The sequence below is a fragment of the Artemia sp. Qi Xiang Cuo genome, chromosome 17 (genome assembly GCF_049724085.1).
Source record: "Artemia sp. Qi Xiang Cuo chromosome 17, ASM4972408v1, whole genome shotgun sequence".
NCBI lineage: Eukaryota > Metazoa > Arthropoda > Branchiopoda > Anostraca > Artemiidae > Artemia > Artemia sp. Qi Xiang Cuo.
The window spans coordinates 49227129-49242762 of NC_142810.1; the positions used below are offsets into that span (position 1 = coordinate 49227129).

Below are 15634 nucleotides of genomic sequence, written 5' to 3' on the forward strand. Positions count from 1 at the left end.
TCACAGAATTAAGAAGCTATTCAAATGTTTCAGAATCTATGCTTTTGCAGTTTGCACGTAATTAAAATCTTCTTTATCAATTAATACAGGTATTTTTGGCATCTAAAGATCTTATAACATTTCACAGAATCAAGAAACTATTCAAATGTTTCAGAATCTATTATTTTGCAGTTTGTATGTAAATAAAATCTTCCATTATAAATTAATACAGGTATTTTTTTAGCATCAAAAGCATTTATAACATTCCATAGATTCAAGAAACTATTCAAATGTTTCAGAATCTATGCTTTTAGAGTTTGCATGTAACTAAAATCTTCCATTATAAATTAATTCATATATTTTTTAGCATTAAAAGGATTTTACAACATTTCACAGGATCAAGAAACTATTCAAATGTTTCAGAATCTAAGCTTTTGCAATATGTATATAACTAAAATATTCCAGTATCAATTAATATAGATATTTTTAGCTTCAAAAAGATTTCACAACATAACACAGAATCACGAAACTATTAAAGTGTTTCAGAATCTATGCTTTTGCAGTTTGCATATAACTAGAATCTTCCATTATCATCAAATACTGGTAATTTTAGCATAAAAAATATTTTATAACATTTCACAGAATCAAGAAACTATTAAAATATTTTCTGAATCTATGGTTTTGTATAAAATCTACCAATATCAATTAATACAGATTTTTTTTTAGCATCTTAATGATCTTACAAAATTTCACAGAATCAAGAAGCTATTCAAATGTTTAAGAATCTATGCCTTTGCAGTTTGCATGTAACTAAAATCTTCTGGTATCTATTAATACAGATATTTTTTAGCATCAAAAGGATATTACAACATTTCACAGAATCAAGAAACTATTCAAACGTTTCGGAATCTATGCTTTTTAGTTTGCAAGTAACTAAAATCTCCAATTATCAATTAATACGGGTAATTTTTAGCATCAAAAGGATTTTATAACAATTCACGGAATATTTTGCATTTTAATTATAGCATCAAAAGGATTTCAAAATATATATGCATTTGAATTATAGCATCAAAAGAATTTCATCAAAGGATTTTACAACATTTCACAAAATCAAAAACTATTCAAATGTTTCAGAATCTATGCTTTTGTAGTTTACATGTAACTAAAATATTCCATTATCAATTAATACAGTTATTTTTTTGCATCAACAGGATTTTACAACATTTCACAGAATATAGAAATTATTAAAATGTTCCAGAATCTATGCTTTTGTAGTTTACATTTAACTAAAATCTTCCATTATCAATTAATATAGTTATTTTTTAGCATCAAAAGGATTTTACAACATTTTACAGAATCAAGAAACTATTCAAATGTTTCAGAATACATGGTTTTGCTGTATGCATGCAACTAAAATATTCCACTATGAATTGATACAGGTATTTTTAGCACCGACAGCATTTCACAACATTTCACAGAATTAAGAAGCTATTCAAGTTGTTCACAGACTTCGCTTGTATAATTTATCCATGAAAAAATTCTTCCATTATCCATTAATTCAGGTATTTTTTAGCACCAATAACGTTTTAAAATATTTCACGAGCACATTTGCAAAAGCACAAAATTTCTGTGCTTTTGCAGTTTGCATATAATGAAAATATTCAATTAACAATTAATACAGTTTTTTTTAGTATCAAAATGATTTTAAAACATTTCTCAGAATCAAGAAACTATTCAAATATTTCAGATTCTATTCTTTTGTAGTTTGCACGTAACTAAAATCTTCCATTATTAGTTTTTAAAGGTATTTTTAGCATCAAAAGGATTTTACAACATTTCACAGAATCAAAAAACTATTCAAATGTTTCATAATCCATGCCTTTGTAGTTTACATGTAACTAAAATATTCCATTATCGATTAATACAGTTTTTTTTAGCATCAAAAGGATTTTACAAAATTTCACAGAATCAAAAAACTATTCAAATGGTTCCGAATCTATGCTTTTATAGTTTACATGTAACTAAAATCTGCAATTATCAATTAATATAGGTATTTTTTAACATCAAAAGAATTTTACAACATTTCACAGAATCAAGAAACTATTCAAATGTTTCAAAAAACAAAACAAAGATAAAAATCTCAATGAAAAAAAGACAACAAATGTTTCATTCGTCAATTTTTTCAGAATCTATGCCTTTGTAGTTTACATGTAACTAAAATATTCCATTATCAATTAATACAGTTATTTTTTAGCGTAAAAAGGATTTTACAAAACTTCACAGAATCAAGAAACTATTCAAATGATTCAGAATCTATGCTTTTGTAGTTTATATATAACTAAAATCTTCAATTATCAATTAATATATTTATTTTTTAGCATCAAAAGCATTTTACAACATTTCACAGAATCAAGAAGCTATTTCAAATTTTTATGAATCTATGCTTTTGCTGTATGCATGTAACGGAAATTTTCCATTATCAATATATAGAGATATTTTTAGCATCAAAAGGATTTTACAAAATTTTACAGAATGAAGAAACTATTCAAATTTTTCAGAATCTATGCTTTTGCAGTTTGCATGTAATTAAAATCTTATATTAAAAATTAATACAGGTTTTTTAGCATTAAAATGGTTTTACAACATTTCACAGAATCAAGAAACTGTTCAAATGTTTCAGAATCCATTTTTCTGCGGTTTGTATGTGACTAAAATTTTCTTTTTAGCATAGCAAGGATTTTAAAACATTTCACAGAATCAAGAAACTTTTCAAATGTTTGAAAACCTATGCTTTTGTAGTTTGTATGTAACTAAAATCTTCCTTTATCAATTAATACAAGTATTTTTTAGCATCAAAAGGATTTTAGAATATTTCACAGAATCGAGAAACTATTCAAACGTTTCAGTATCTATGCTTTTGTAGTTTACATGTAACTAAAATATTCCATTATCAATTAATACATTTAATAATTAGCACCAAAAGGATTTTAAAACATTTCACAGTATCAAGAAACTACTCAAATGTTTCAGAATCTATTTTTTTCAGGTTTCACGTAACTAAAATCTTCCATTATCAATTAATATAGGTATTTTTTTTAACATCAAAAGGATTTTACAACATTTCACAAAATCAAGAAACTATTCAAATGTTTCAGAATCTATCGTTTTGTAGTTTACATGTAACTAAAATATTCCATTATCAATTAATACCGTTATCTTTTTGCATCAACAGGATTTTACAACATTTCACAGAATCAAGAAACTAATCAAATGTTTCAGAATCTATGCTTTTGAAGTTTGCATGTAACTAAAATCTTCCATTATCAATTAATACAGGTATTTTTTAGTATCAAAAGGATTTTACAACATTTCACAGAATGAAGAAACTATTCGAATGTTTCAGAATCTATGCTTTTGTAGTTTATTTGTAACTAAAATCTTCAATTATCAATTAATACTGGTATTTTTTAGCATCAAAAGGATTTTACAACATTTTAAAGAATTAAGAAACTATTCAAATGTTTCAGAATCTATGCTTTTGTAGTTTACATGTAACTAAAATATTCCATTATCAATTAATACAGGTATTTTTTAGAATCAAAAGGATTTTACAACATTTTACAGAATCAAGAAACTATTCCAATGTTTCAGAATTTATGCTTTTCTAGTTTACATATAACTAAAATATTCCATTATCAAGTAATCAAACATTTGAAACTATTCAAATGTTTGAGAATCTATGCTTTGTACCATGATTAAAATGCGATATATTTAAAATACAGGATTACGTCCTTCTAAAGATGATTTGGGCAGAAATTAAACTTTTCTTAATTGATTTAAAATACTACTTCTAATAGTATTAATTTTTAATCTAACAAAAGAAAATGTTAATTTTATCAATATTCAACATATGGAGCTAGTTGGTAATATATTGCTCTGTGGCATATAAGCAAAACCGGGCATTTAATAAACCTTACCATAAATTGTAAAAGGCAAAAAACCGCTGTAATACCTTAATCAACACACATATTTATAATACGTCCTTGAATAAAATATTTGTACTTTTGGTTCTCGTGGGCAGAGGGGGAGCAAGTTTTCACAGTGCTGAAATAAAATAATTTTCTTGACTTCGTGGTAGACGTGCTTTCTGATATTATTCGTAAAGTTGAAGCAGGTCCATTAAGATAGAAGTCTTATACTCTTTCATCTCGGTCACCATTATTGTCATTTGAAGTGACCTATTGCTGTGCATCTAAATGTGTAAGTCAATAAAGCTATTGCCTTTTTATCTGTGTTTATTTCATTTATATGTCTGCGTCTAGTCTAATAATAGGTAATTAGTTCGTATGTCTCCAAGGTAAACGCTCCCCTAGGAATCTGATCTCCAGATAGCTCGAGAAAAAAGAGGCCACATTTATATGTCTACATGTTAAATTTTCTCTCATTGATTGAGAGCGGCAATGGCCTAGTTGACACAATCTCCAGCTCTATAAGCGGCGCTATCGGAGAACAACATTTCACAGAATCAAGAAACTATTCAAATGTTTCAGAATCTGTACTTTAGCAGTTTTCATGTAACTAAAATCTTTCTTTATCAATTGATACAGGTACTGTTTTTTGCATCAAAAGGATTTTACAACATTTCACAGAATTAAGAAACTATTCAAATATTTCAGAATCTATGCTTTTGCTGTTTGCATATAACTAAATATTCCAACATCGATTTATAGAGATATTTTTTAACATCAACAACATTTTATAATGTTTTATAGGATCATGAAGCTATTTAAGTGTTTCAGAATCTTTGCCTTTACAGTTTATATGTAAATAAAATCTTCCTCTATCAATTAATACAGATATTTTTTAGCATCAAAAGGATTTTACAACATTTCACAGAATCAAGAAACCATTCAAATGTTTCAAAAAACCAAACAAAGAGAAAAATCTCAATGAAAAAAAGACAACAAATGTTTCATTCGTCAATTTTTTCAGAATCTATGCCTTTGTAGTTTGCATGTAACTAAAATGTTCAATTATCAATTAATACACGTATTTTTTAGCATCAAAAGGATTTTAAAACACTTCACAGAATCAAGAAACTATTCAAATGATTCAGAATCTATGCTTTTGCAATTTGTATGTGACCAAAATCTTCCATTATCAATCAATACAGGTTTTTTTGAGCAGCAAAGAAATATTTACAACATTTCACAGAATTAAGAAGCTGTAAAAATGTTTCAGAATCTATGCTTTTGTAGTTTACATGTAACTAAATATTCCATTATTAATTAATGCTGGTAATACTGGTTTTTTAGCATCAAAAGGATTTTACAACATTTCACAGAACCAAGAAACTATTCAACTGTTTCAAAAAACCAAACAAAGAGAAAAATCTCAATGAAAAAAAGACAACAAATGTTTCATTCGTCAATTTTTTCAGAATCTATGCCTTTGTAGTTTGCATGTAACTAAAATGTTCAATTATCAATTAATACACGTATTTTTTAGCATCAAAAGGATTTTAAAACACTTCACAGAATCAAGAAACTGTTCAAATGTTTCAGAATCTAAGCTTTTGCAGTTTGTATGTAACTAAAATCTTCAATTATCAATTAATATAGGTATTTTTTAGCATCAAAAGGATTTTACAACATTTCACAGAATTAAGAAGCTATTCAAATGTTTCAGAATCTATGCTTTTGCAGTTTGCACGTAATTAAAATCTTCTTTATCAATTAATACAGGTATTTTTGGCATCTAAAGATCTTATAACATTTCACAGAATCAAGAAACTATTCAAATGTTTTAGAATCTCTTATTTTGCAGTTTGTATGTAAATAAAATCATCCATTATAAATTATTACAGGTTTTTTTAGCATCAAAAGCATTTACAATATTTCACAGAATCAACAAACTAGTCAAATGATTCAGAATCTATGGTTTTCGAATTTGTATGTGACCAAAATCTTCCATTATCAATCATTACAGGTTTTTTTGAGCAGCAAAGGGATATTTACAACAATTCACAGAATCAAGAAACTATTCAAATGTTTCAGAATCTAAGCTTTTGCAATATGTATATAACTAAAATATTCCAGTATCAATTAATATAGATATTTTTAGCTTCAAAAAGATTTCACAACATAACACAGAATCACGAAACTATTAAAGTGTTTCAGAATCTATGCTTTTGCAGTTTGCATATAACTAGAATCTTCCATTATCATCAAATACTGGTAATTTTAGCATAAAAAATATTTTATAACATTTCACAGAATCAAGAAACTATTAAAATATTTTCTGAATCTATGGTTTTGTATAAAATCTACCAATATCAATTAATACAGATTTTTTTTTAGCATCTTAAGGATTTTACAACATTTCACAGAACCAAGAAACCATTCAAATGTTTCAGAATCTATGCCTTTGCAGTTTCCATGTAAGTAAAATCTTCTGGTATCAATTAATACAGATATCTTTTAGCATCAAAAGGATTTTAAAACATTTCAAAGAATCAGGAAACTATTCGAAGGTTTCAGAATCTATGCTTTTTAGTTTGCAAGTAACTAAAATCTCCAATTATCAATTAATACGGGTAATTTTTAGCATCAAAAGGATTTTATAACAATTCACGGAATATTTTGCATTTTAATTATAGCATCAAAAGGATTTCAAAATATATATGCATTTGAATTATAGCATCAAAAGAATTTCATCAAAGGATTTTACACCATTTCACAGAATCAAGACACTGTTCAAATGTTTCAGAATCTATGCTTTTGTAGTTTACATGTAACTAAAATATTCCATTATCAATTAATACAGTTATTTTTTTTGCATCAACAGGATTTTACAACATTTCACAGAATATAGAAACTATTAAAATGTTCCAGAATCTATGCTTTTGTAGTTTACATGTAACTAAAATCTTCCATTATCAATTAATATAGGTATTTTTTTTAACATCAAAAGGATTTTACAACATTTCACAAAATCAAGAAACTATTCAAATGTTTCAGAATCTATGCTTTTGTAGTTTACATGTAACTAAAATATTCCATTATCAATTAATACAGTTATCTTTTTGCATCAACAGGATTTTACAACATTTCACAGAATCAAGAAACTATTCAAACGTTTCAGAATTTATGCTTTTGCAGTGTGCATGTAACTAAAATCTTCCGTTATCAATTAATACTGGTATTTTTTAGCATCAAAAGGATTTTACAACATTTTACGAGCACATTTGCAAAAGCACAAAATTTCTGTGCTTTTGCAGTTTGCATATAATGAAAATATTCAATTAACAATTAATACAGTTTTTTTTAGTATCAAAATGATTTTAAAACATTTCTCAGAATCAAGAAACTATTCAAATATTTCAGATTCTATTCTTTTGTAGTTTGCACGTAACTAAAATCTTCCAATATTAGTTTTTAAAGGTATTTTTAGTATCAAAAGGATTTTACAACATTTCACAAAATCAAGAAACTATTCAAATGTTTCAGAATCTATGCTTTTGCAGTTTGCATGCAACTAAAATCTTCCACTATAAATTAATACCGTTTTTTTTTAGCATCAACAGCATTTTACAACATTTCACAGGATCAAGAAACTATCCTAATGTTTCAGAATCTATTCTTTTACAGTTTATATGTAACTAAAATCTGCAATTATAAATTAATATAGGTATTTTTTAACATCAAAAGAATTTTACAACGTTTCACAGAATCAAGAAACTATTCAAATGTTTCAAAAAACCAAACAAAGAGAAAAATCTCAATGAAAAAAAGACAACAAATGTTTCATTCGTCAATTTTTTCAGAATCTATGCCTTTGTAGTTTGCATGTAACTAAAATGTTCAATTATCAATTAATACACGTTTTTTAGCATCAAAAGGATTTTAAAACACTTCACAGAATCAACAAACTGGTCAAATGTTTCAGAATCTAAGCTTTTGCAATTTGTATGTGACCAAAATCTTCCATTATCAATCATTACAGGTTTTTTTGAGCATCAAAAGAATATTTACAACAATTCACAGAATCAAGAAACTATTTCAAATGTTTATGAATCTATGCTTTTGCTGTATGCATGTAACGGAAATTTTCCATTATCAATATATAGAGATATTTTTAGCATCAAAAGGATTTTACAAAATTTTACAGAATGAAGAAACTATTCAAATGTTTCAGAATCTATGCTTTTGCAGTTTGCATGTAATTAAAATCTTATACTAAAAATTAATACAGGTTTTTTAGCATTAAAATGGTTTTACAACATTTCACAGAATCAAGAAACTGTTCAAATGTTTCAGAATCCATTTTTCTGCGGTTTGTATGTGACTAAAATTTTCTTTTTAGCATAGCAAGGATTTTACAACATTTCACAGAATCAAGAAACTATTCAAATGTTTCAGAATCTATGCTTTTGCAGAATGCATGTAACTAAAATCTTCCGTTATCAATTAATACAGGTATTTTTTAGCATCAAAAGGATTTTACAATATTTCACAGAATCTAGAAACTATTCAAACGTTTCAGTATCTATGCTTTTGTAGTTTACATGTAACTAAAATATTCCATTATCAATTAATACATTTAATTTTTAGCACCAAAAGGATTTTAAAACATTTCACAGTATCAAGAAACTACTCAAATGTTTCAGAATCTATTTTTTTCAGGTTTCACGTAACCAAAATGTTGCGTTATCAATTAATATAGAGATTTTTTTTAGCATCAAAAGGTTTTTACACCATTTAAAAAAATCAAGACATTGTACAAATGTTCCAAAATCTATCGTTTTGCATTTTATATGTAACTAAAATCTTCTATTATCAATTAATACAGTTATCTTTTTGCATCAAAAAGATTTTGCAACATTTCACTGAATCGAGAAACTATTCAAAAGTTTCAGATTCTATGCTTTTGCAGTTTATATGTAACTGAAATATTCCACTATAAATTAATACCGGTATTTTTTAGCATCAACAGCACTTTACAACATTTCACAGGATCAAGAAACTATTCGAATGTTTCAGATTCTATGCTTTTGTAGTTTATATGTAACTAAAATCTTCAATTATCAATTAATACTGGTATTTTTTAGCATCAAAAGGATTTTACAACATTTCACAGAATTAAGAAACTATTCAAATGTTTCAGAATCTATGCTTCTGTAGTTTACTTGCAACTAAAATATTCCATTATCAATTAATACAGGTATTTTTTAGAATCAAAAGGATTTTACAACATTTCACAGAATCAAGAAACTATTCCAATGTTTCAGAATTTATGCTTTTCTAGTTTACATATAACTAAAATATTCCATTATCAAGTAATCAAACATTTGAAACTATTCAAATGTTTGAGAATCTATGCTTTGTACCATGAGTAAAATGAGATATATTTAAATACAAGATTCTTTCCTTCTAAAGATGATTCGGGCAGAAATTAAACGTCCCCTACTTGAGCTCAAATACCGCTTCCAAGAGTCTAAATTCTTAATCAGCAAAAAGAGAAATTGCATTCTAGCTTTAGTCAAACAACGACGCTAGTCGTTCGAATTTCGCTAAGATAATTAGTAGCGAAAAAATGCTATGCATAATACTTCTAAGGAAGTTTAAATGGCAAAAAACAGCCTGAACGCTTGAATCATCAAAAATATTTATAAGAATTCATTCGATGAAAGATTTATATTCTTGGTTTTCTTGGGCCGATGGTGAGCCGTTCCTCATAGTGCAGGACTGAAATACTGCGTTTGATAGTGCGGCAGAAGTGCTTTCTGAGATGATTGGTAAGTTTAAAGTAGGTTCATTAAGACAGAAGTCTTATACTCTTTCATCTCGGTTACCATTTTTGGTATTTGAAGTTACCTACTGCTGTACACCTAATTATTTATGTTAATAAATCTATTACCTTTTTACCTGTTCTTGTTCCATTTATATGTCTGCGTCTAGTCTAATAATAGGAAATTAGTTCGTATTTCTCCAAGGTAAACGCTCCCCAAGGAATCTGATCTCCAGATAGCTCGAGAAAAAAAGAGGCCACATTTATATGTCTACATGTTAAATTTTCTCTCATTGATTGAGAGCGGCAATGGCCTAGTTGACACAATCTCCAGCTCTATAAGCGGCGCTATCGGAGAACAACATTTCACAGGTTCAAAAAACTTTTCGCATAGTTCAGAATCAATAGTGTTACAGTTTATATGTAAATAAAATCTTCCTTTATCAGCTGATACAGGTATTTTTTAGCATCATAAAGATTTTAAAACATTTCAAAGAATTAAGAAGATATACAAATGTTTCAGAATCTATGCTTTTGCATCTTGTATGTAACTAAAATATTCCATTATTAATTAATACAGATATTTTTTAGCATCAAAAGGATTTTACAACATTTCACAGAATCAAGAAACTATTCAAATCTTTAATAATCTATGATTTTGTAGTTTACATGTAACTAAAATATTCCATTATCAATTAATACAGATATTTTTTAGCATCAAAAGGATTTTACAACATTTCACAGAATCAAGAAACTATTCAAATGTTTCAGAATCTATGCTTTTATAGTTTACATGTAACTAAATATTCCATTATAAATTAATACAGATATTATTTTTTTAGTATCAAAAGCATTTTACAACATTTCACAGAATCAAGAAACTATCCAAATGTTTCAAAAAACCAAACAAAGAGAAAAATCTCAATGAAAAAAAGACAACAAATGTTTCATTAGTCAATTTTTTCAGAATCTATGCCTTTGTAGTTTACATGTAACTAAAATGTTCAATTATCAATTAATACACGTTTTTTAGCGTCAAAAGGATTTTACAAAACTTCACAGAATCAAGAAACTATTCAAATGATTCAGAATCTATGCTTTTGTAGTTTATATGTAACTAAAATCTTCAATTATCAATTAATATAGGTATTTTTTAGCATCAAAAGGATTTTACAACATTTCACAGAATTAAGAAGCTATTCAAATGTTTATGAATCTATGCTTTTGCTGTATGCATGTAACGGAAATTTTCCATTATCAATATATAGAGATATTTTTAGCATCAAAAGGATTTTACAAAATTTTACAGAATGAAGAAACTATTCAAATGTTTCAGAATCTATGCTTTTGCAGTTTGCATGTAATTAAAATCTTATATTAAAAATTAATACAGGTTTTTTAGCATTAAAATGGTTTTACAACATTTCACAGAATCAAGAAACTGTTCAAATGTTTCAGAATCCATTTTTCTGCGGTTTGTATGTGACTAAAATTTTCTTTTTAGCATAGCAAGGATTTTAAAACATTTCACAGAATCAAGAAACTTTTCAAATGTTTGAAAACCTATGCTTTTGCAGTTTGCATGTAACTAAAATCTTTCTTTATCAATTGATATAGGTATTTTTTAGCATCAAAAGCATTTTACAACATTTCACAAAATCAAGAAACTATTCAAATGTTTCAGAATCTATGCTTTTGCAGTTTACATGTAACTAAAATATTCCATTATAAATTAATACATTTAATTTTTAGCACCAAAAGGATTTTAAAACATTTCACAGTATCAAGAAACTACTCAAATGTTTCAGAATCTATTTTTTTCAGGTTTCACGTAACTAAAATCTTCCATTATAAATTAATACAGATATATTTTTTTAGCATCAAAAGGTTTTTGCAACATTTCACAGAATCAAGAAACTATTCAAATGCTTCAGAATCTATGCTTTTGTAGTTTACATGTAACTAAAATATTCCATTATCAATTAATACCGTTGTTTTTTTGCATCAAAAGGATTTTGCAACATTTCACAGAATCAAGAAACTATTCAAATGTTTCAGATTCTATGCTTTTGTAGTTTACATGTAACTGAAATATTCCATTATCAAATAATACAGGTATTTTTTAGTATCAAAAGGATTTGACAACATTTCACAGAATCAAGAAACTATTCGAATGTTTCAGAATCTATTTTTTTGTAGTTTATTTGTAACTAAAATCTTCAATTATCAATTAATACTGGTATTTTTTAGCATCAAAAGGATTTTACAACATTTTACAGAATTAAGAAACTATTCAAATGTTTCAGAATCTATGCTTCTGTAGTTTACTTGCAACTAAAATATTCCATTATCAATTAATACAGGTATTTTTTAGAATCAAAAGGATTTTACAACATTTCACAGAATCAAGAAACTATTCCAATGTTTCAGAATTTATGCTTTTCTAGTTTACACATAACTAAAATATTCCATTATCAAGTAATCAAACATTTGAAACTATTCAAATGTTTGAGAATCTATGCTTTGTACCATGAGTAAAATGCGATATATTTAAATACAAGATTCTTTCCTTCTAAAGATGATTCGAGCAGAAATTAAACGTCCCCTAATTGAGTTCAAATACCGCTTCTATGAGTCTAAATTCTTAATCAAAAAAAAGAGAAATTGCATTCTAGTATCAGTCAAACAATGACTCTAGTCGTTCATATTTCGCTATGATAAATAGTAGCAAAACAATGCTATGCATAATACTTCCGAGAAAGTTTAAATGGCAAAAAACAGCTGGAATGCTTTAATCATCAAAAATATTTATTATAAGTAATTGAATGAAAGATTTGTATTCTTGGTTCTCTTGGGCAGATGGTGAGCCGTTCTTCATGGTGCAGAGCTAAAATACTTTGTTTGATAGCGTGGTAGAAGTGCTTTTTGAGATTATTCGTAAAGTTGAAGTAGGTCCATTGAGATAGAAGTCTTAAACTCTTTCATCTCGGTCACCATTATTGTCATTTGAAGTGACCTATTGCTGTGCATCTAAATATGTAAGTCAATAAATCTATTGCCTTTTTATCTGTGTTTATTTCATTTATATGTCTGCGTCTAGTCTAATAATAGGTAATTAGTTCGTATGTCTCCAAGGTAAACGCTCCCCAAGGAATCTGATCTCCAGATAGCTCGAGAAAAAAGAGGCCACATTTATATGTCTACATGTTAAATTTTCTCTCATTGATTGAGAGCGGCAATGGCCTAGTTGACACAATCTCCAGCTCTATAAGCGGCGCTATCGGAGAACAACATTTCACAGAATCAAGAAACTATACAAGTGTTTCAGAATCTATGCTTTAACATTTTTTATGTAACTAAAACCTTTCATTATCAATTAATACAGGTGTTTCTTAGCATCAAAAGGAATTTCACAACATTTCACAGAATCAAGAAACTATTTAAATGTTTCAGAAACTATGATTTTGTAGTTTACATGTAACTAAATATTCCATTATCAATTAATACAGGTATTTTTTAACATCAAAAGGACTTGACAACATTTCACAGAATCAAGAAACTATTCAAATGTTTCAGAATCTATGCTTTTGCAGTTTACATGTAACTAAAATATCCCACTATCAATTAATACAGATATTTTTTTGCATCAAAAGGATTTTACAACATTTCACAGAATCAAGAAACTATTCAAATGTTTCAGAGTCTATGCTTTTGCAGTTTACATGTAACTAAAATCATCCACAATAAATTATTACAGATATTTTTTAGCATCAAAAGGATTTTACAACATTTCACAGAATCAAGAAACTATTCAAATGTTTCACAATCTATGCTTTTACAGTATACATGTAACTAAAATAAGGATTTTAAAAGGATTTTACAACATTTTACAGAATCAAGAAACTATTCAAATGTTTCAGAATCTATGCTTTTGTTGTTTACATGTAACTAAAATATTCTTTTATCAATTAATACAGGTATTTTTTAGTATCAAAAGGATTTTACAACATTTCACAGGATCAAGAAACTTTTTGAATGTTTAAGAATCTTTGGTTTTGTAGATTACTTGTAGCTAAAATCTTCAACTTTCAATTAATAAAGATGTTTTTCAGCATCAAAAGGATTTTACAGCATTTCATAGAATCAAGAAACTATTCATTGTTTCAGAATCTATGCTTTTGTAGTTTACATTTAACTAAAATATTCCATTATCAATTAATACAGGTATTTTTTAACATCAAAAGGATTTTACAACATTTTACAGAATCAAGAAACTATTCAAATGTTTCAAAAACTATGCTTTTGTAGTTTTCATGTAACTAAAATATTCTTCATTATCAATTAATACAGGTATTTTTTAACATCATAGAGATTTCATAATATTAAACAGAATAAAGAAACTATTCAAATATTTTAGAAACTACGCTATCTTAGTATTCAATTATGTAAAATGTTCTATTATAAATTAACAGTTATACTGTTTAGGTTCAAAAGTACTTCACAACATTTTACAGAATTAAGAAACTATTCAAATGTTTCAGAATCTATGCTTTTGTAGCTTGCATGTAACTAAATATTCCATTATCAATTAATATAGGTATTTTTTTTAACATCAAAAGGATTTTACAACGTTTCACAAAATCAAGAAACTATTCAAATGTTTCAGAATCTATGCTTTTGTAGTTTACATGTAACTAAAATATTCCATTATCAATTAATACGGGTATTTTTTAGTATCAACAGGATTTTACAACATTTCACAGAATCAAGAAACTATTTAAATGTTTAGGAATCTATGCTTTTGAAGTTTACTTGTAGCTAAAATCTTCAACTATCAATTAATACAGATATTTTTTAGCATCAAAAGGATTTTACAACATTTCACAGAATCAAGAAACTATTCAAATGTTTCAGAATCCTATGCTTTTATAGTTTACTTAGAAAATTTACCAGAAGTTTAAGAAATAAATGTTTAAAGATCCTTGTACCAAGTTTCATTCTATTGAACAAAATTTGAACATTTTTCGTTGTCTGAATTAATAATTTTTATTCTCTGGCTTCAGTTTCTCTCCCTCCCACATCTTCATCATCATCAATATATCTCGTAAAGCTTTGAAAACCTGAAGCGTGGGTAGCCTTTTTTCAGTTTAATTGTAGGTCATTCATGTGGACTGCTCAATATTTACCCAATCACTCATTTTATTTTAGCCTATAGTTTGGTTTCACCTTTAGTGTAAAAATACATTAGACTGTCCCATCTTTATTAAAAATTGGTTGGCAAAATTGTAAATAATTGGCTTTTGGCTTTTAGACTGTAGCCTAGTTGATTTAGCTTAGTTAAATACGTTTTTAGAATTAATGCACAGGGCTAATGATGTGTAAAATTTTTGTGTAAGTTTGCAGTTTATAACATATTTCATCTAGGAGGAAAGTCAATATATCACTCAATGCCTCCTCTTATGCTCTTTCTCTGTTGAACAATCCTTTCTGGGGCAAGTTCCAATATGAGCAAAAAAGCTGTATAGTGAGAAAAACTTGCCATTAGCAGCTAATTTAGGAGTTATATTACTATTATCCTTAGTCTTAACTACTAAGGATAGTCTAAATAGGCCTATATCTTATTCAATAATAATCTTAGTCTAAAACTCATGTCATTTTTGAGGGGTTTCTAGCTCTTTAAGAATTTCTGAAAATTTGATGGTACTTATTAACAATCCAATAAATATGCCTAAAAAAGACTGCATAAAAATCTCAAAGTTGCTATTGAAAAACAGGTTTCTGCTGCATAGTGAGGTGTTGCTCACTCTATGACAAAGATTTAAACTTGGGATACCACCAGATGGCTAATTTGACAGTGTATGTATAT

General features: G+C 27.1%; 1 protein-coding gene across 6 annotated transcripts in view; it reads right to left on the minus strand.

Annotated features, from left to right (window-relative positions):
* The window catches only part of LOC148942297 (pickpocket protein 28-like), a 171897-nt gene that overhangs the window by 127437 nt on the left and 28826 nt on the right, over window positions 1-15634 (minus strand). For 2 of the 6 annotated variants that reach the window (XM_089103144.1, XM_089103142.1), the window contains exon 1: window positions 14719-14823. The exons of 2 other annotated variants lie outside the window; for them this stretch is intronic. The gene's annotated coding sequence lies outside the window, so the exon portion shown is untranslated. Of the gene's footprint in view, window positions 1-14718; window positions 14838-15634 lie in introns of those variants that run through there. 2 more of the 6 variants (XM_089103147.1, XM_089103148.1) reach the window with 2 other exon arrangements.